The sequence below is a fragment of the Haemaphysalis longicornis genome, unplaced genomic scaffold (assembly GCF_048455015.1).
Source record: "Haemaphysalis longicornis isolate Haplotype H1 unplaced genomic scaffold, Haemaphysalis longicornis Haplotype H1 scaffold_189, whole genome shotgun sequence".
NCBI classification, from domain to species: Eukaryota; Metazoa; Arthropoda; class Arachnida; order Ixodida; family Ixodidae; genus Haemaphysalis; species Haemaphysalis longicornis.
Window position 1 is genome coordinate 204,998 of NW_027526287.1, and position 19,904 is coordinate 224,901.

General features: G+C 48.5%; 1 long non-coding RNA gene across 1 annotated transcript; it reads left to right on the forward strand.

The window, feature by feature from the left end:
• Positions 1-1,421: 1,421 nt before the first annotated feature.
• Positions 1,422-19,353, forward strand: LOC144166721 (uncharacterized). The gene is made up of 3 exons (XR_013321742.1): positions 1,422-1,575; positions 15,341-15,572; positions 19,029-19,353. It is a non-coding gene; the product is annotated as an uncharacterized LOC144166721 (long non-coding RNA).
• Positions 19,354-19,904: the final 551 nt, after the last annotated feature.

Here is a 19,904-nt window from a genome sequence, read left to right on the forward strand (position 1 = left end):
GCTGTCACAATCACTCACTCCCCACTCCGTTCCGCATTCTCTTTACTAAATCTTCTGTAGCGGTAGATCGTTCACTCAGTTGCACAAACACCACTCTATCCTATGAACCGGAGACTAAGATCTGCGCTGTAAAAAAACACGTTAAATTAAGCTTCCATGCGGTCTTACTTCGGTACAGTCGAACCTCGTTATATCGAACACGGGTATATCGAATTATTGCTTATATCGAACCATTGTCAGTTTTATAAAAGAATTACATGCATTTTTAATTTTCTGTATCGAACTCGGTCGGTTAAGAAATGGATATATCGAACTCAGCGCCGGCCAAAAGCGCGCGCTCGGGAGACAGGCGGCAGGCTTTCCCGCAACGCAGGGGAAAATAGCGGTGGCGCAGCAGGCGTTTGCGACTAAAACGCATGCCTGAGGCGCTGGTAGGCGACATACGCAGTTGGCTGACTCAGGCTCAGCCGGTTCACCAGTTGGATCAGTCGTTGTTCATCAGCTTCAGTCATCGTCTTGCCTTGTTTCAGTCGATAAGCTCAAGTCTCAACGCCTTAACGAACTCTACAGCGTCGTGCGTGGTTTAAACTAGCGAACACTGTTCGCGCAGTTACGTGACTGTGTTTGCAAGGCGCTGTGTCAGCCGCGTGCGGCGTAGTGATGGTCAACTCGAAGAAACAGTCAACGCTGCTGCAGTTTTTTTCCCCTTGGAATAAATAGTTCACTTTAACGCTTCATGTGAGTAGTCATTCTTGTCGTTGCCTTTTTAGTGATTGAATCGCGCTAAATTTTGACGCGTTTTTGATCAAATTTTATATATCGAATTTCGGTTATATCGAACTATTTGACGGTTCGCGCACTGTTCGATATAACGAGGTTTGACTGTATATTGCAGCGAGTCTTACTGGAGTGACGTGTGATCAGTTCGCAATAAATGTCTCAACTGTGGGCGCGCCGCTTGCAAGGAATTAATCTCATTAGAACATTAGTACTGCGCAGTAGTACGTAACGTTGTCTCGCTTGCGCCTTATACATGCGTCGTCATCTTAGTATATGCATTTGCAGCAATGATTCATAGCCAGACACTTCTTGATGGATACTTTGCTATGTTGTTGAAGCGGCCTGTCACCGCTATCGGGAACACAAGTGAACAGGTTTCATATATTCACCGTTTAAAAAAAATGAATGTAGCAAACAATTCTTGCTTCCGCTTTGTACGCAAGAAATGCCCCCTCGAAGCTAGTAAACACAAAATCACACCTTTCACAGCGACATATGCGTCATGCTGTACAAGACCCCCTGCGTGCCACGTCGAAAACATAGAAATGAGTGTTACATTGTGGATGCACTATATTTTAAAAAAGCGAAATGTCTCTTTTTCTTCCGGAACAATTGCTCAACTGACGTTATGACGCAGAAATCTGCTCCACGCATTAGAGCGGTAAAATGATTTGTCGTGCAAAAAATCCAGGTGATATGAATTGGGTTCCGTTATGCAGCTTCACTGCAGCGTTCCTCCTTATGTCAGTTCTTTGCAACGAAAACTCAGCCAAAAAACGCCGGAAGCAGCATAGAGTAAGATAAGTTTTTACCATTATTACGTGGCAGTGGGGTGTTGTACTCTTAGCCATATACTTTCCCAAGTTGTGCTACTTCATGTCCGCTACCGAAATTTTCGATGGTTACCCTGATGCACCAGACTTTATTGCCGGGAGATTTACTGGCTTCTATTAATGAACTTTGGCTTTGCGTCGACTCCTGCGTTGGTATTTTCTACTAGCAGAAGGAGCAAGGTCGATATCCTTAAACCACTCCTGATCCTTATGTGCGTGAACGTGAACAGTGGTTTTACAATACCACCCGTCAACACATTATTCAGCGATATTAAAGGACACACTTTTTTAGGATGCATTCAATAGTAACGGCAGCGTTTAGCCTGTGATATCCAATTTCGGCGTTGTAAATAATATTACATGTTTTATCCACCATCCAAGTCAACACTTTCTGATGAGGAATTAAATCATGATGGCAGCGCCATGGCCACAAATATCAAACCCCAGGGCTGGGATTATCATTCACTTTTTTATAAAGAATTGGTCGACAAGGAAGAGTAAGCCAACATGGCCTGATTCCTTGCTCGAAGAGATGTAACTATTTCCTATAAGTGATTCACGTGATATCTCTCGACACTGTAATCCCGAAATGCGGACGCATACGTGGCTAGAATGCGAATCATTGTTTGGCAACTGATATCCTGGCCTTCCTTTTTTTCTATGCTAGGACGCTTGAGGTAGGTATATTAGGATAGGCGGCTTCTAGCCTGTAATCCCTCTCTGCTAGAATGCGCCATAACAGCTATAGTTAGTGTAAAAAGCGCTACGAACACCAGAACGCGCCAACGCAAAAATATGAACCTACTACAAACATAAGCCTTTTTCTCAGAAGCCTACCTGCTACCACCGCTAAGGTTATAAGTAGTTATTCTCTCAAGCCATACAATGCCTTGCGTATAAAGACAATAATCGGAGGTGCATACTGCAGGTAATATTTTTTGATGAGCACTATAAGCGGTGGCGCGCTATGCCTGTAACGTCTGTATTCGCACTCAGGGCTCATGAAAAAAAATCAGTTCGGCAAGTAAACTTAACTGAATGGAACAAACGCAAAAAGGGTGAGTTGCCAACTGCTTGGCGAAGTTCGAACCACAAAACTGCATTTCTTCTGGTATTGGTTCTTGCCTCTGCATTGTTCAAATGTCGCCGTACTGGCGTTTTTATTATTCACTGTTACAAGTATTCTCAAGTTGGATCATTGACACAGAATTATTTCCCACGCTTTAGGTAATCCCTTACAGGGGCTTTAATGCGCCGGACCTAATGAGCCGGACCTAACCCTAACTCACCACAATCGATCACACTTGGTCTCACTTGAATGCTTAAATTTGTGTCCAGGTGGCTGACCAGCAAAATATCGCCGATACTGCGACGTCTTGCAAGTTAAAACCGTTAATTAAACCAAAGCCTACAGTACATAGCGTACGCGCTCCATCGAGTACTGGAGGGAACTGCCTTACATTGGAGCAATTGTAGCATGCGCAGAATATGGAGAAATAGTATTAACTCGCAGCAAAAAAAAAAATTCGACGTACAACGGTAGATGGTGCAATGATGTATTTGCACTATGCTTATAAATGATGTATTAGCACAATTTGCACCATCTGTAGGCCATGAGAGAGACCCGTGCAAGTTACGACTACGACGACGACGACGGCGATCGACGACGACGATGATGATGAGGATGAGGATTTTTTTTTGCTGAACACAGCGTTGTCTGCAAATTTGTGTGGTTTAGCTGTTATATAGAGCAGTCCAGATCTTCGTCTTCAGACGAAAATATTTTGGATACGCTCAAGCGTACATAGCTTCCATGTGAAATCACCATGCCTTACGGCAATCTCTCGCAAAAAAAAGACAGTCATTTCTGGGGCACTGCTCCCACCTTTCTCAGTAACGCTCGAGATGACAGCGGCAGTTAAGTGCAGACCCTTCCACCATTCAAGCACTGCGTCAACATGACGGCTACAATGACTGTGACGTCAGAATAAGGCCGTATTAATGTTATGATTCCTGCTGCCAAATCCAGGGACTGACATGGACGTCACCTTGCAAGGCGGTTTCATCTTAACGAATTCTCAAACGGACCCCCGTGCGAAAATGATAACTCCGCCGATATCTTAGGTCTTCAAAATAGCTTGCTGCTGGCTATGTTGGCTCCAGTCTGAAAACATGGCTGTTAGCGCAAATAAACAGAACACAAGGAAGGGGAAGAAGACACAGACAGCGCCTGCTTTTTCCTTGTGTTCTGTTTATTTGCGCTGAAAGCCACGTATTTAGACGTTAACCCATCTTATAAATTCTAAGTGTCAAAGCATTAATGACCGAAGGAATACTCTGGGGATTTCGTGGCACCGAACGGATATGCCGCTACTGTATAGCGCCACTGGGTGAGCTGTTGGGGCAAAGGCGGCAGGGACGCCGGCAGTGAGAGCGGCGATGTGCCGACAGAGCTCCTGAATGGCTCATTTATGACTGGCGACTACTGCGCCAATGGCTGAGAACAGCGCTTGCTCTGCTCCTCACCCTCTCTCACTGCATCGCCAGCAGCTGGGGTGTCTCTACGCCATTGAGATGGATTTCATCGTAAATTCAGGTACTCGCATACTAGCATCTCCCCATCCCGGGTACTCGCATACTAGCATCTCCCCATCCCGACGTATCTCGAGGTGGTTGGCAGGCGCCTCAGCAACGACGACGCTGTTATTGGGGGGTCACATGACGCGCCTCCCCTAATGGGGATGTCTGGCCGTGGCGCGCACCCGCGTTCGCTGACTGATGACGCGTTTCATCTAAGGGGGTTTAACCTTCACATATAACGTTCCCAACCACATATGGCGTCGCAGGCATTGGGAATGTCATACTGGCTTATATCCGCGTTAACTTTCCTGCGCGCACTAAACTTACAATCGCAGTACTCACGCTACATAATTTTTGTCTCATAAGAACCCTTCCATGCACACTTATCTGTGGATGTCTTCAGATGACGGGGAGTGCTTCTGTTATGCCAAAGCGCATGATTTGCTCATGTCGAAGACGAATTCTGACGGTAATTATATTGCATGAGCAATCAACTGGGCATTTAACAAAAATTTGCGCCGTCGATCTGCGGGTTGATTGATTGTAGGGTTGAACGCGCCGACGAAACGCACGTGATGAGACGCGCCGTAGTGGAGGGCTGCAGATTAATTTTGATAAATCTGCGGACAGAGAGCTACAGAGGAATAGATAAGGATACAGCGCGCACGGAGAGAGGGGACGTTAGCACACCTGGAAATACCATTGGTTGCGGTGGCTTCGCGTTTGCACTGCTGCGACCTAGACGTTAAGGGGACCAGTCGAGTATCAGCTGACCCCTTCCCCACCCTGCGCGTATACAGAATTGGGTATTGCCGCTTCCTATCACTGCTTATATGCTATATAAAATACTGTGTGAGACTTGTGCGTGCGGCTGCTAAGGGGCTAACGCGGAAGCCGAGCATCACTGTTCGGCAATTCTCGTCACCGGGTAGTTCTTGGAAGACTCCGCTCCCACGCAGGGATAGAAACCCCAAAGGCTGGCATAATCAACTGGCGGCCTAGTCACGGGACTTTGCCGCAAACAAACGGTGAATACTACGAGCCTGGAATCGTGTGTTTTCACGGGTTGTAAACGGGTTGTGCAGCATCAGAACCGTTTCTAGCTCGGTTGGCTAGAAAATTGCCGCTAAGTGCACTAATCAAGTTTGTGTTCTCTGCGTTTTTGAGGGTTTAGATTTTCATAATAATTTGAAGAAGTTAATCTCCATCGGCAAGAAGTTGGGCTTGACAGGGGCGGAAATTAAGAATTGGGTAATGTAACAGCAGAATGGAGCAAATAATGAAGCTGAAAGGACGGCGGAGCTTGGGCGTTTGTTGGTGGAAAATTAAAGGGTCCGGTCGCGTGAAGAATAAGAGCAGAAGAAGCAGTTTGAACTGCAGTAGGGGAGAGGATAGGCACAAAGAGAAGCCCTTTGCCGATGGTGGCTTCAATGGAATTCGCTCTTGCGGGTATTTTATTCCTCTTCAAGGGGGGGCGCCACTTGCGCTCGAAGAAGGTAGACATGTGTTCCATAGGCTCCGTCTTCGACCTCTGGTAGTGCCGGACTTCTTGTAGTTATTGCCTTGAGTGTGCACTCCACAGCTTCGCGAAGTGGCCAGCTTCCCGTTCGTGCTCATCTCCAGCAGATCTGACCGCGCGGCGACGCATTACTGGCGACTTGAACTGTGCCCGCCAGCTAAGCCTCTTGCCCGGCAGTGAGGCGGCCGGCTGCGGTGGCACTCCCTCGCACGTGCTCGGACACCTCGTGCTCCCTCCTCCTGCCTGCATGCTCGCGCACAATGTCGGCGGCAACATCGTCTTCTTCAACGCTCCCACAACTTCCAAGGTCGGCGCTTCATGCTCCCAGTGGTTCCCTGCTGGCCCCCGCTCAACTGGTCCTGGCTTCTCCGCCGATGACGCTCTCACAAGCTACAGCCTCCACCCCTGCAACTCAGTCCCCTGATGACCCGAATGGTCAAGTTATGGATCAAGACGGCAGCAACCGGGACAACGACGGCCCCTGGAAGATCTGGACTCGAGTCAAGCCCAATCGGAAGACTGCAATCACTCGCCTAGATCGGGTAAGTAGGCCCCGAGCACTCTTCTTGGTGAGACCACTCACAAAAATCAGTGTGCGCGCTATACCCAAAAACGCCCTCGCACATCTGTTAGGCGCTCTTGCGCCTACTCCCGAAATGGCCGAACTCGCAACGCACCGCTACGACGTCGCCGGAAACTGCATACAGGTTACCTTATATGACCAGGAGCACGCTAACCACCTCCTTGCAACTACAAGTCTCTGCTTTCAGCACGACAACCGTGTGGTCACTCTTCCTATCGAGGTTAAACACTCCCCCAGCCGTGCGAATACTTCACGTGGAGTCATCACAGTGGAACCTGGAGATTCAAATGAAACAATTTTGAATTGGATTCGCTGTGAGCAAGCTGAGGTCTTGGCGGCGCAACGGATAGGCAAAACGAATCGAGCTGTTCTAACCTTTGCCTCTCCAACGATTCCGAACGTCGTCAAATACTATATGGCTATAGTTAAAGTATCTCCTTATGAGCCCAAGCGAATGGTTTGCTTCGCATGCCACAACATCGGGCACATGGCGAAGTACTGCCCGCATCAACCTGTGTGTCGTAAATGTGGGCGCGTACATGCCGAAGCTGAACCTTGCGAGCGCACACTTTATTGCGTGGCATGTAAAAAGGATGGGCATCTGGCAGTGGACCCCACGTGTCCGGCCCGCTCTGCCTTCTCCCCTCGCACCAATTCAAAAGTGCAAGACGGCGTGTCCTGGGCTGATCGTGTTTGTACTCATGGCAACCCAAGTACCAATGCCGTCGGCGCAGTGTCGTCACCTGCTGCAGCTACAGTTGACCCTCCACCTCCACGTCCTGAGACAAGCGGCCCCATTCTGCAGACAGTATTGTCCGAACTTGCCAGCCTCCGAACTGAACTTCACCAGCTTCGTGAGGAAAACGCGCAGCTCAAGGCTGAACTTGCAGCATCCAAGCTGGGGTCTCATACCACGCCCACCCATGCAGCTTCCTCGACCTCAATCACGCCCCCAAAAAAGGCTGATTCCCCCTCTACTTCCATTATTGCACCTGCAAAGTCGGCCCTCCGCAATCCCCTTCCCTCCACGCCCAAGCAACGAAAAAGTCGCAGTACTAGTGTCAAGCGTACCCCCACCTCGCAAAAAGCGACCAACACGAACGATATTATGGAGATTCTAAAATTTATTCGCGCTGACATCCAGCAAGAACGGCGCGCTCGAATGGCTGACATGGACAAGCTTCGCACTTTCACAGAAAAATATGCTGAACAAACTACGGCCATGATGAATTACCTCCAAACCCTACCCGGTCCACCAAATGAAGGCGATGAACCGCCTAGAAAGATAACCCTCTGTGCTACCCTTGGACAATGAAGCGGTCCCTTTGCGTTTTACAGTGGAACTGCCGTAGTTTCAATCAATCGGCTTCTATTCTGTCCAGTCGAGTATCACAAATTCTTCCAGTTCTTATTCTCCTTCAAGAAACCAGATCCATGCCCAAACTTAGAGGATACACTAGTTATTCAGAACCATCAATAACTCACCGTGGCAAGACCACACCACTCTCCCAGCCTCTAGTGGTAGAACAAGCAGCTGTTTTGGTACGATCGGACCTAGGTTGCTGTAAGCTGTCCGTCCCAGGTCAATGCTCGAAGGATCACGAGGTGGTTATCGTGCAGGTTCGCCTACCTGACGGGAAACCAATAATTGCAGCATCCGTGTACTACCGTCCAGTCACCGGCTCGCAAAAATCCATCAACTATAATTGGCTACACCACCTCGTTTCGCAGTACCCCCGCACTCCCATTATCATCGGCGGCGACTTTAATGCGAAAAGTACCACATGGGGATATGCCTCTACCGACAGCCGAGGCTCCTGCCTTGAGGCGGCCATTGACGACTGTGGCCTCTCGCTTCTCAATGACCCTACATTACCCACGAGGGTGGGTCTTCATCCCAAGCAAAATAACAGTTCACCTGACCTCACTATTTCTACTCCTGGGGTGATTCGTGAGTGGAGCACCTATACCACCACTTTGGGAAGCGATCATTACCCGATCCTCCTTACTCTTCGAGGAAAGCGCTTCCGCGCTCGTCAATGCCTTTCGCACATCAACTGGACAGCCTTTCGAAGCAACGTTGATATCCCTGAAAATGCTACCCTGTCGCAATTCACTGCGGCTATACAGTGTGCGAAATTGCAGGCTACTGAGAAAATCATCTGTGACTCTTCGACATCTGCCCTGGACGCACATCTCACTAACCTCTGGAAGCGCGTGCAATCTCTCACCACTCGTTACCTCACCAATGGAAAACGTCAGCAAGACCTGATCCGGATTCGTCGCCAATATCAAATCATCAGGGAATACCAACGATCCCTTTCCAACGATCCCTTTCCTTTTCACATAGCCTTTGTGAGAAGCTTGGTAAAGAACGCGGGCTTTCTAAACTATGGAGCACATTTCGGAGCTTGTCGGGCAAGTGTAAGCAAAAACCCACGTTGTTTGCTTCGCTCACTCTCCGAGACACGCCAGAGGACGTTGAGCGTCGCCTTATTACGGCGTTTTTCCCTCACGCCTCTCTCAGTCCCCACCCCCCGCTGCCGACCATAATGGTTCCAGACGTGGATAGAGATCTGGACGCCCCATTCACCATGGGGGAGTTTAAAGCGGCTCTTCACCAGGGCAAACCACATTCTGCACCTGGTCATGATGGTGTGACATGGCAGCACCTGCGTAACTTGGATGAGTCGGCGCACTTAATACTGCTTGATATAATTAATACTTACTGGGCCTCGGGTGACGTTCCCAATGACCTCAAACTGACGCTAGTTCATCCGATACCCAAGCCAAACAAAGACTTCTCTGTCCTGACTAACCTACGGCCAATTTCACTCACGCCCACGATTTGCAAACTTATTGAGCGCCTAATCAATAACCGCCTTCAGTATTATTTGGAATACGTGCGTCCGTGGTTTCACCCGTCTCAAACTGGATTCCGTCCTCACCTAAGTACGCACGACTGCCTTTGGCTGCTCCGACGTGTTCTCAATCGCACATCCCGGGCTGGCAATCCGGATTACGTCCTCACTTTTGACGTGCGAAAAGCATTTGACAACGTTAGCCAATCGGCGATCCTCGAAGAGCTCGCTATGGCCTTCCCCAGCCAAAAGGCCCAAAACTGGATACGAAATTTTCTTGAAAATCGTCCAATTCGGCTCAACAGCACGCATCCAGGATGGAACCCAAGAACATTTTATCTAGACAGGGGTGTTCCCCAGGGGTCTGTCCTTGGACCCGTTCTTTTTAATTTGGCTATGGCACGCGTCGCCCGCAACCTGGAACGGGACACTGCGGCTCGTTTTGCTATCTACGCTGACGATCTAACAGTGTGGGTTGAAGCCGCCGACTACAAATGCACTGAAGACATGGCTACAGAATTGCAGGCGGCGGTAAACAGCCTCTCAACCACTCTCCCTACCCTCGGCCTTGAGCTGGCACCAGAGAAAACAGAATTTCTCCTAGTCCACGGTCAGCACCGACCGCCCGCCAACATGCATCATACTATCTACATCGGCGACACACCCATTGCCTCACACTGTGGCCATATCCGTCTACTAAGTGTTCCCCTCGCTAGCCACAACAGTGCTCGGCAATGGATAACGCAGCTGCGCAAAAATTGGAAACCGATGCTGCGCCTAATCTCTCGCCTTTCCAACAAATTTGGTGGCGCCAACCAATCGGCATGTCTCACACTCTCAAGGGCAGTAGCCGTCGGTCGTCTGACTTATGGCGCCCTGGCTTATGACCTCTCTTCGGCGCACAAGAAGCACTTAGCGGTGCTTTACCGGGCCATGCTTCGTACTATCACCGGACTTCCGAGGCATACTCGCATTGACGCTCTTGAACGAGCTGCCCCTGTCCCTCCAATGGAAGAGCTCCTTGCGGAAGCCGTGCAACAACATCGGTTTCGGCGGACACTAACACAACAGGGGACTGCACTCTGTGCGTGGGACGAACGTGTACCTCCAGTACTTCCATCGGCCTCGCCACCCCCTCCCCCTTGGGTAAGCCCGCCTGTTACAGTTGCCCACCAACGAACCGGAATTCCGCGCTCCCGTCGTACCGCTCGTGAAAGGGCCCTTCAGCGCGTCCTCGCAGCGAAATTGCCGGACGAGGTCGATATTTTCACGGATGCTAGCCTCTCCCCTTCCCACATGGGTCTGGCCTGGCGCTGCCCAGCTCGACCGGAACTGGACGGCTCCCTCACACGTCACGCTTGTAACTCGTCCCCCCTGGAAGCGGAACTCCAGAGCATCCTTAGCGCACTGGATCATTTGGCATTCACCATTGCAAACCCGCCACCTCCACGCATCCGCATTCTCACAGACTCTCACCAAGCCCTCCAAGAGCTGCGCAAACCCTTCACCGATCATCCAACAGTGCACCGAATCCAACATATGACCGCCATTCTGTCGCGTAATGGGATCACTACCCGTTTGGCATGGGTTCCGGGTCACACAGATCCGGATGGGGGCAACCAGGCTGCACATGATGCAGCACGGGAGCGCCTTGATAGTACACCTCCCCTGGTTGACAACGCGTCGCCCTCCTTCCTCTGCCCTCGCCTTCAAATTGATCACGCACGCCAGGCACGGAAGTGCCGTCTTTCTTCCGTTACCCCTCCTGGCTACCTGGCTCTGGCTCCCCCGATGCCTCGCTCTGCGGAAGTATTCGTCAACAAAGCTAGAGCCAACGCAGCTCTCACACCCCACATCACAAGAAAATGGATTTACCCAACGGGGTCTCCACCTCCTTACTGTCCCCACTGCCGAATGACCGTATTCGCCACCCTTGACCACCTAATCTGGCGCTGCTCCGCGTTTTTGCTGTACCGGCCTATCCTCACCAATGCTATGCCTCCCGATGCCTCAGAAGATGATCCTCCATTTGAAGATCCGAGTTTTATCAGAGCCCTTGGGCTGTTCGGCGTAGAGAGTGGTCTCTCAAGATTAGTGTAGAATCGGGCCCACTTCGGTCGTGAAAATCTCCTAATGGTAGATCTACACCTTAGCCTGACCTCCGCGGTCTGAAGGGAACCCCTGTGCCGTCTTCATGGATGCATCATCTTTTTAGCTGGGCTACTCCTCCCTTCCCCTCCTTCCCCTACCCCTATTTTGGCCGCATGGCCTTCCCTCGCCTAATAAAGGACTACAACAACAACAACCTCTTCAAGAGAAGTAAAATTACCATCAGATTGGTTTACATTAGCTCCAAACTGTTAAGAGACACTGAACGAATTAAAAGAACCTATTCTTGAACACTACGTTACTGCCGCATAAAGCAAGAATATTGCCAGGCAGCTGCAAAGTAGGAAAGATCATTCCTGTCCACAGATCAGGTAAAAAACAGTCCCCCGTAAATTACAGCCGCATTTCAACAGCCATCGCCTGATGCAATGTCGTGTAGCAGGTCATGTAGTTTTACTTAACTCACTTCCTGGAAGATAACAATTTTTTTCATCTTACAAGTGTTACTTTTGTGAATAGTTATCTTGTGAAGGTCATCTGGACATATCTGATCATGTTTTGCATGCATATCTTGCCTGCAACCTACAGACTATTGAAATAGTTCAAGACTTTGCTAAATTGTTTGACAAAGTACAACACACACACACACACACGCACCAGTTACTGCAGGTTGCCTGTTTTAATTCGCACTTCCAGAGTTTTGAATGAATGTAATGATTCCTTACTAACCGTTCTCAGTTTATAGCTATTAAATAACCGATTCCAGCTCCCCCGCGGTAACAGCGGGAGTCTCCCAAGAGGCCATCGTCGGACGCCTTACGTTTCGAATGTATATTAACGATCAACCCATTATGCGTCTTTTCGTATATGTGTGTCAGCCCACGACTGTGTCACATATTGAAAAATTACTAAACCTTCGGATCAAACGGCGCTCCAAGATGACCTTAACCGTGTGCAGGAATAGTGCGAACGGTGGCCAGTGAAGCTTAATCCCATTACAACCGAACTAGTTCAGTTGTAACGCTAGCGTAGTCCCCTGCGTTTTTCGTATATAATCGCTAACTTCACTTTTGAACAAGTTTAATTTTATATTTACTTCACCGTCGGCTTGTCCAGTTCTCTGTCATGGCGCGCACGTATAACGGACGTTATATCATCAGCGAAATGATGTCTAGGGCTTAAAGCGTTGTTTGCATCATGCCCCAGAGGATAGAAAACTTTTAGCTTGAGAATATTTAATCAGATCTAAACTTGAATACGCGGCTCCCATCTGAAGTCTTCACCAGGTACGCTTAGTAAATGAATTAGAATGTGTGCAAAACCGTGCCGCTGGATTATTCATTCTTCATATTTATGGGACATCAGCATATTAAACTTGAAAGGTAAAGCTGGTCTTCTTAATATTTTTATGCGTCGCCGAATCACTAGCCTCTGTATCCAACACAAGTTTTTTTCACATTTTCTTCAATTAAGCGCCCTACATAACAACACCGACACAGTTATCTGACTGCCCATCTGTATCAAGTTGCCGGCCCACACGCTCACACTACCATGCTTGCTGCCTCGTTTTTTCTCGCGCAGGTGCGAGCTGAAATGGCGTTCTTTCTGACGTTGTAGCAGTCACGTGGGTGTCACCTTCGCACAGACAATTACGACGCACTTATTTTTAAACACCTAGGGGCTTTGCTACTTTTACCTGCTAGCCCACGCCTTATGTAACCCCCTTGCATAGGGTGTTGCATAAGGAGTGGGGTGTTACATAATGGTCTTTAATGTAATAACGTCATGCAAAAAAGTGAATAGAACAAAAGAAGGCCAAAAAAGAGTTTGAGAGAAAAAAGAAAAGAGAGCAGGTAGAAGCAGAGATCGGTGGCTCACGAACACCGCGAAAGGGGGCTGAAGAAGGAGAGCGAGTGCGGAAGGGGTGCTCCAATCAGTTGGCGCAAACCTGAAATTTCAGCGCACAGACAGCGAAGCGGCGTAGCTCGCAAATCTCAGAGTAAGAGAGGATGCAAGCGCCTGTGCCTAAATCCCGACAAGCTACTCGCACCGTTTGACGAGCAAATGGACGACCATGACGTCTATTCAAGCGAAACGTTTTTGGTCTGACTCGTGGCGGTGTCGTACCCAAAGCGCACTACTGAAATCCAACATTAGAAAACGCAATGGGACATGATGATGATAATGATAACTGTGATGAAACAAAAGAAATGCTTTCGTCGGTCGCAAGCGAACCTGGGTTCCCTGGCGTTATGAAGCCGACGTCTAGACAATTGCGTCATCATCGTATTCAGGGCTCTGAGCATTTCCCGTAGGTTCGTTGAGCGGGAGTTCACTTTGGAGTTTCGCTGAGTTGGAGGGGACTAATCCAAAGACCAAAGCCAGAGTTGAAGTGAACTTGGGCTTTGGACTCGGCAGTTTAGAGTTTGCACTACGACAATGGGCGGGAAAGGGGAAGGGGGAAGGGGGGGGGGGGCTGATGCTCAGCTTTATTGTGAGGGATCCGTCTCCCGTCGTCTGAGTTCGAGACTGTGACTCGCAGGGAGTTTGAACTATGATCGTTGATGCTTGGACTTTGACTCTCCGGCAGTTGGCCCTATGATCGTTTCTCGCCTTAAAGCGAAATAATTGCTATATTACGCAATTACCTTTTTAATAATTCTATCTAAGTGTTTGATTGTAAAGAGAAAATTGTAGAGGCAAACAAGCAAACCGATAATTATACTTAGATTTGCGACATTTTAATTGCGTGCAGAGCTACAGCGCTCAGAACCTCAGCTCTCCAGATGAGAGCAACGGGCTCCGTGCTGCAGGTGAGGGCCACAAAGCCACGCCTACGCGTTCATGTCACTCGGAGCTATACACGTCACACGCCCATCACGCTTCACCTTCGGCTTTATCTTCGCCCGCAAACGGCGGTCACAGCGCAACACTTTCTGCTCGAGCCGAAGATAAAGCGTGGTGGGCGTGTGACGTGTACAGCTCCGAGTGACATGATCGCGGGGGCGTGGCTTTGCGGCCCTCAGCTGCCGCACGGAGGCCGTTGCTCTCATCTGGAGAGCTGTTCTGAGCGCTGTAGCTCTGCACGCAATTAAAATGTCGCAAATCTAATTATAATTATCGGTTTGTTTAATGATCGATTGCAATTCCCTCTGTACAATAAAACTCGCAACTAGAATAATTAAAAAGGTGATTAATTAATTATAGTACATATTTCGGTAAATATCACTTGTTACCCGTTTCATTGCGTCCGCCATTGCCTCTGACCACTTCTCTCAAGAGAAACAATTTTACCTCCAAAAGCCTATTTTTTCAAATTACTTAGTCTTCCCTGTAGCACCCTGTATATCTTTGTTAAGTTCTGCCACGTCCATGATGCGCTTTTCGAACTGTCTTCATAAATAAACATTAAACGTTTTTCATTTGATTGTGCCTAGTATACAATTCCATTCTGCCAGGCCTCGCATTTAATTATAATTCAGAATTGGTCATTTTAAAATAACTTTCTCGGACAAGTAAGACAATATCCGGACCAAAGCTCACACTAATGCGTAAGACTTGAAGGTAGCGAAGCTGCTCGCAACCTTCACGACCATCACGTTGGTTTAAATCCACGATTGCACTTGATTTTTCTTCGCTGCCGCAGCGACCTTTTCTCCATCATTGTTGCTATATAAGTGTGAGCTTTCTTCATTTTTCTGCAAGCGATAATCATTGGACATCACCTTGGAGGGGGGTACCCTACGACGCGTCTTTCTCGTTCCGAGCAAGTGTTGCCACGATTACGGCGAACGATGGAGTTTTTTTTTTTTTGCCAATCCTGGCAAATCTCCCTAGGTGGGTATTCTTGGATTGACAAACGCGCACCGCGGACGCTGTGCGGTCGACGCTAGGCACGCACACAAGAGCACTAGGCATTTTCTTTGTTCTTTTTAACTGAGGAGCGGTTACCGCGAGGTACAGGCTCACTTGCGCTTGGTATTTTCTTGCTAGTTTTAACTGCGGACTCACAAAATGACAAACTGCAAAACAGCTTCGCTGTTAAGGATGACAAATCAATCATTTTTCTCTCCAGGATAAATGTGGGGACAAGTGCAAGTACGATGAAGACTGCGGCATCGGGTTATGCTGCGTACTTAAGACCCCTGACAGTACAGCCGTCTGCAATAGACTGGGAGATTTCGGACAACACTGCTCAACACTGACTACCGCTGAACTTACTTCAGCCCATGGGTTTGCAGAGCTTGAAAAACTTGCGGATTCTGTTTACTTGCATCCATACGTTATACACTGCCCTTGCAAATTGGGTAAGACTTCCCCACGGCTGCTTGAGCCATGGAAATATTTTAAAATACTTATGCTTATTTCACAAGCAATGAAGGATGTACAGTATTTATTTTCTCAGCCCAATGTTACTTTCAAAATGAGTTTCGAGAAATATTACATTATAATATGTTGCGATTGCAATGGTGCGTTAAAAGCCTAGTATTTAATCATCATCATCATCATCATAATCATCATCATAATCATCATCATCAACATCAATAACCGCACAGCATTTGTGTCGAAGTAAAGCCGCCTTTTAGAGGGGGTCACAGAACAACGCTGAGATTGGATCAGCCCTTCTTGCCCCGGCAAAATTGCCACACGTCCCAGAATACAGTCTCTGTTGCATCATACTTCCCTGTAGCGCGGCGGCAAGCCTTGTTATTGGCGACCGGGCTAAAGCGGAGGAGCATTACAGGAAAAAATTCCCCCGCCTTTCCCCGAGGGGGAGAATGTGAAAGTGCGAATGCACGGTTGTCGGCCCGCTTGCGGCGCTTGCGCTCGGCCCCCGCAGCCCACCGCCTCGCCGCCTTCTCTTCCATCTCTTCCATCGGGTTTGTAGTATCACGTGTACACCACGCAGTTATCAAGCCGCTATAACGCCGCTGAGTCGCCAACGCACGCCGCTGACGACGTAGTTTGAATGCGTTAAAGATATAAGGCGCGTTACTCACACTGATATCAGCGTGGCGTCCGTGGCTTAGTCGGTAGAGCGTCGGGCTGCGGCCCGCAAAGTCCTCGGATCGAAACCTGGCGCCGGATGCTGTTTCTTTCTTAAATATAGAGGAGCACTGCGGACGCCGCCGCCGGCGGTGGATGGTTTGGGGTCGCTTATAAAGAGCATTCGCTCTTAAAAGGAGAATCCAGAAGCAAACTGCACCCCTGAGGAGGGCAAGCGAAAAAGTAGCAGGAAGAACATGTGGTTGATCCCTCTTTCATAGGAATCGGCAAAACACGAAAGTGAAAGCGGCCTTCACAGGAGCAGTTGAATTTTAAAGGAATTTCCTGCTTGTGCGAAGGATTCGCGAGCGTGACCCCGCCAGACGAAGTGAAACCGTGAAACCGACACGCAAATAACAAAAAACGGGGAGGGTGCCTCAATTCACGCGCGTCCCCCGTACACGAAGGCGCCGGCATCAGGCGACAACTGTCGGCGCTCATTAGCGTCATGATGCGCTACTTCCCTTCGCCTCTTCTAGTCGGCGCGCGCGCACCATCTGAATAAGTCATAGGGAAGCACATAAGGCGCGTTCGTGGCATATGCTCACATCTCTGTTGGTAGCGCAGTGGGAAGAGCGCCATCTTTCTAGGGACCATAGCGCCACGTACCTCCGGTTCCGGCCAGGGGGTCGTGGGATCGAAACCGGGCGCCGCCGCGCGTCAGTGGCACTTTTTCTGGCGACGCCACTTCCGTGACGGATATCACGTCACAAAAATCTATGCGTACGGGGGCATAAAACACTTCCGTGTTAAAACATGGAGAGCAGGAACAACGCACCGCACCGCACAAGAATCCCACGTGAATACTTGGAGGGCACAGTTGAATAAAGCTTAAATTTTTACACGCGAATTGGTAAGCGATGTATTTAGCTCTTTCGAGAACTTTCGGCTGGCCACAAATCAGCTGTAGTGCAACGTTAAAACTGCTATTTCTTGCAGAAAAAATATATATTCTATACATTTCCTATCACTAAGGCCATCCAACCTCAAAGTAACTTTTCGAAAGGCTCAAATCTTTCATTGCAGGATGTTATGCAATTGCTCCTTTTTAGATATGCAGCCTTCCCAAGCACTCCCAGGGAGCAACTGTTATGTTTTCTTTGCATAAGCTTAAACACTTCGAAATGCATATTTTTCTAGTTTGCAGTCTTATTACTTTTACAATCCGAGTACCTCTATTTTACGTTGACCTTAGTGACTGCAATAATGATATGCCTTCATCTTATAATATTTCATTTATCTGCAACTACATTTCTCATCTTGAGCGGTGGTAACAGTTACCACCCATTACAGTATGCAGGGTCAAATTAAAGTGACACAGGGATTCCCCGTATGTTGAATCCAAATATTTCGCTTTCAGGCGTTCCATTGTTTTCCCTCCCATACGCACTACTGTGCGCGCTAACGCTCCTTCAGTTTCCTCTCTTCTTCGTCCGAGCGAACAAAACGCGCAGGTCCCATTGCGGGTTAAAACTTGGAAGGACTTGAGAACATCGGGCTGTCGGTTTCCCCGCTCCGTCGTAGGCATCCTACTGTGTAACACACCGACGCTCAACCACGGAGGTCAGCAGACTGGTCGGACTGGTCATGAGACGTCCAAGTTTACATCGCCCTCCAGCACAACGGGTATACTTCACCGGTGAGAGCTTGAAGCCTAGTTACAGCTACTGGACAAGATGAAACTTGAGGCATCAACGGCTCATGCTGCACGTTCGGGGGAAGTGGCTTCTTTTTATTTTCACGCCCCTTCTCGCTTCTGTGCGCGCTGACACTCCTTCAATTTCCTCTCTTGTTCCTCCGAGCGAAGGGCACGCCTCCGTCCAATAGCGAGGTAAAACGCAGCTGCTGATAACGGCCGTTATCTGCCGATTTTGCAACTTGTTGTAGAGGCATTGGTGGCGGCGACAGGTATAAAACTTGTGAAAGGCATCGACTGGGGCATGTACAGAGGCTGCAACGGGATGAGAACTAAGGTGAGCGGGGGAGGCAGTTTCGTTGTAAGAAGCATACTGAAATAAGCCACTTGCACTACTATGCCATCCCGCTGAGTTTTATTTGCCTGCCGCAGTTAGTGCACAGTGAACGGGTAAACGTAACAGAATTTTAGCCTACTAACACGACATTGTCCTCAGCGGATGGAGTATGTTTGCAGAAAACGGCTGTAACTCTTGCTTAATCTAAACTTCCCGGAAACAAATTATATGGGAATTAGTAGCTACAATAACTCTGATATTACGCCGAGTTTCATATACATTTTTGAATTACGTAGTTCACAGTGACGTTGTAAAGATTGTGGAATTACCGTCAGCTTTTAATACACGGGCTTCTACGAGAGGAAAATTAACAGCCCTATACTTGTACGCGAGAATAAAACTTTAGAGTAAGTATGCCAAATCGCGAAGTACAAAAAAACTTGTTTTGTTTCGTGCACTCCTTGGGATGAGCTTAGCTTCGCTGGTCATTCTTCATAGAGTGGTGGGCACGGAACTGTCTTTCCTTGAACCGGCGTATCGCAAGCACCGATCCGTAAATGCGCAGCAAATCTGGGTAACGTACACGGCTTGCTAAGTTGATGTCTCTACCTGAAAACAGTGAAAAAGTTTCATGTTTAGGCTATTGGTATATTGTAGGGTTCTTGTAGGTCATTATTTCATTTTGTTCAAACGTTCAACTTTGGTGCTGCGCTATTCGTTTATTCTGAAACATTTTTTTTCCAGGCCTTACGTGCGTTGTCACTGGAAAAGGACATTTTGGAAAGAAGATACAAGCTCGGAGTGAAAATGACATACAGAAGAATCCGCCAAAAGGATTTAACGATTCCAATGTTGGCTGCTGCGAATATGCACCCAAAGTCAATAAATAATAATACAAAAGGAACAATAAGTACACAAGATTACTGCAGACGATATTGTTTACACCACCCGTTACCCGTGCCTGCGGTACAACAACATATTTTTTATCATTGACGCAAAGGGCGTTCTTTCAAATGTCGCACTGACGCCACGCTCGACATAAAAATAAAATAAAAAAGTGTACAGAAAAAGTTGCCTTGACTTATAATAAATTTTTGGCATTTGTTTTGTTGCTTGCAGACGGGATAACCACGCAAGTATGTACGAGCGATTACTTGATAGCAGCAAGCTCTTAATCGTTCGTTTGTAATAGCCTGGGAGCACGGAGCAAGAATATATAGGAGACGAAACGCCCATTGCGGCCGGCCTAATCGCGCGACCAGATAATGTCACAATGATAACTACGGCGACCTAAGGAGCACTGCAGCTGCGGCAGCGAAGAAATTGACAGCGACACCTGGTTGAATGTATAAAAGCAATACTGTTGTTACAGCATTCGCCACAAGGCGTGAATCGATATGGGCTCGAGCTGCTGCGCGACGCGGGGACGAAACGCGCGTTTATCTCGGACGTAGCGCGCGCGCGCGCGTGCGCGCGTCATCTTCCCGCAATGCCGGTGATGCTGGCACTTTTCAGTGCACTGTCGCATAACCAATAAAATAGCTGGTGCACTCAACTCGCTTCGAGCGCATCGCACGCGAAATAAGGCCATGCATTTACAGGTTTTACATTTTTTGCGTT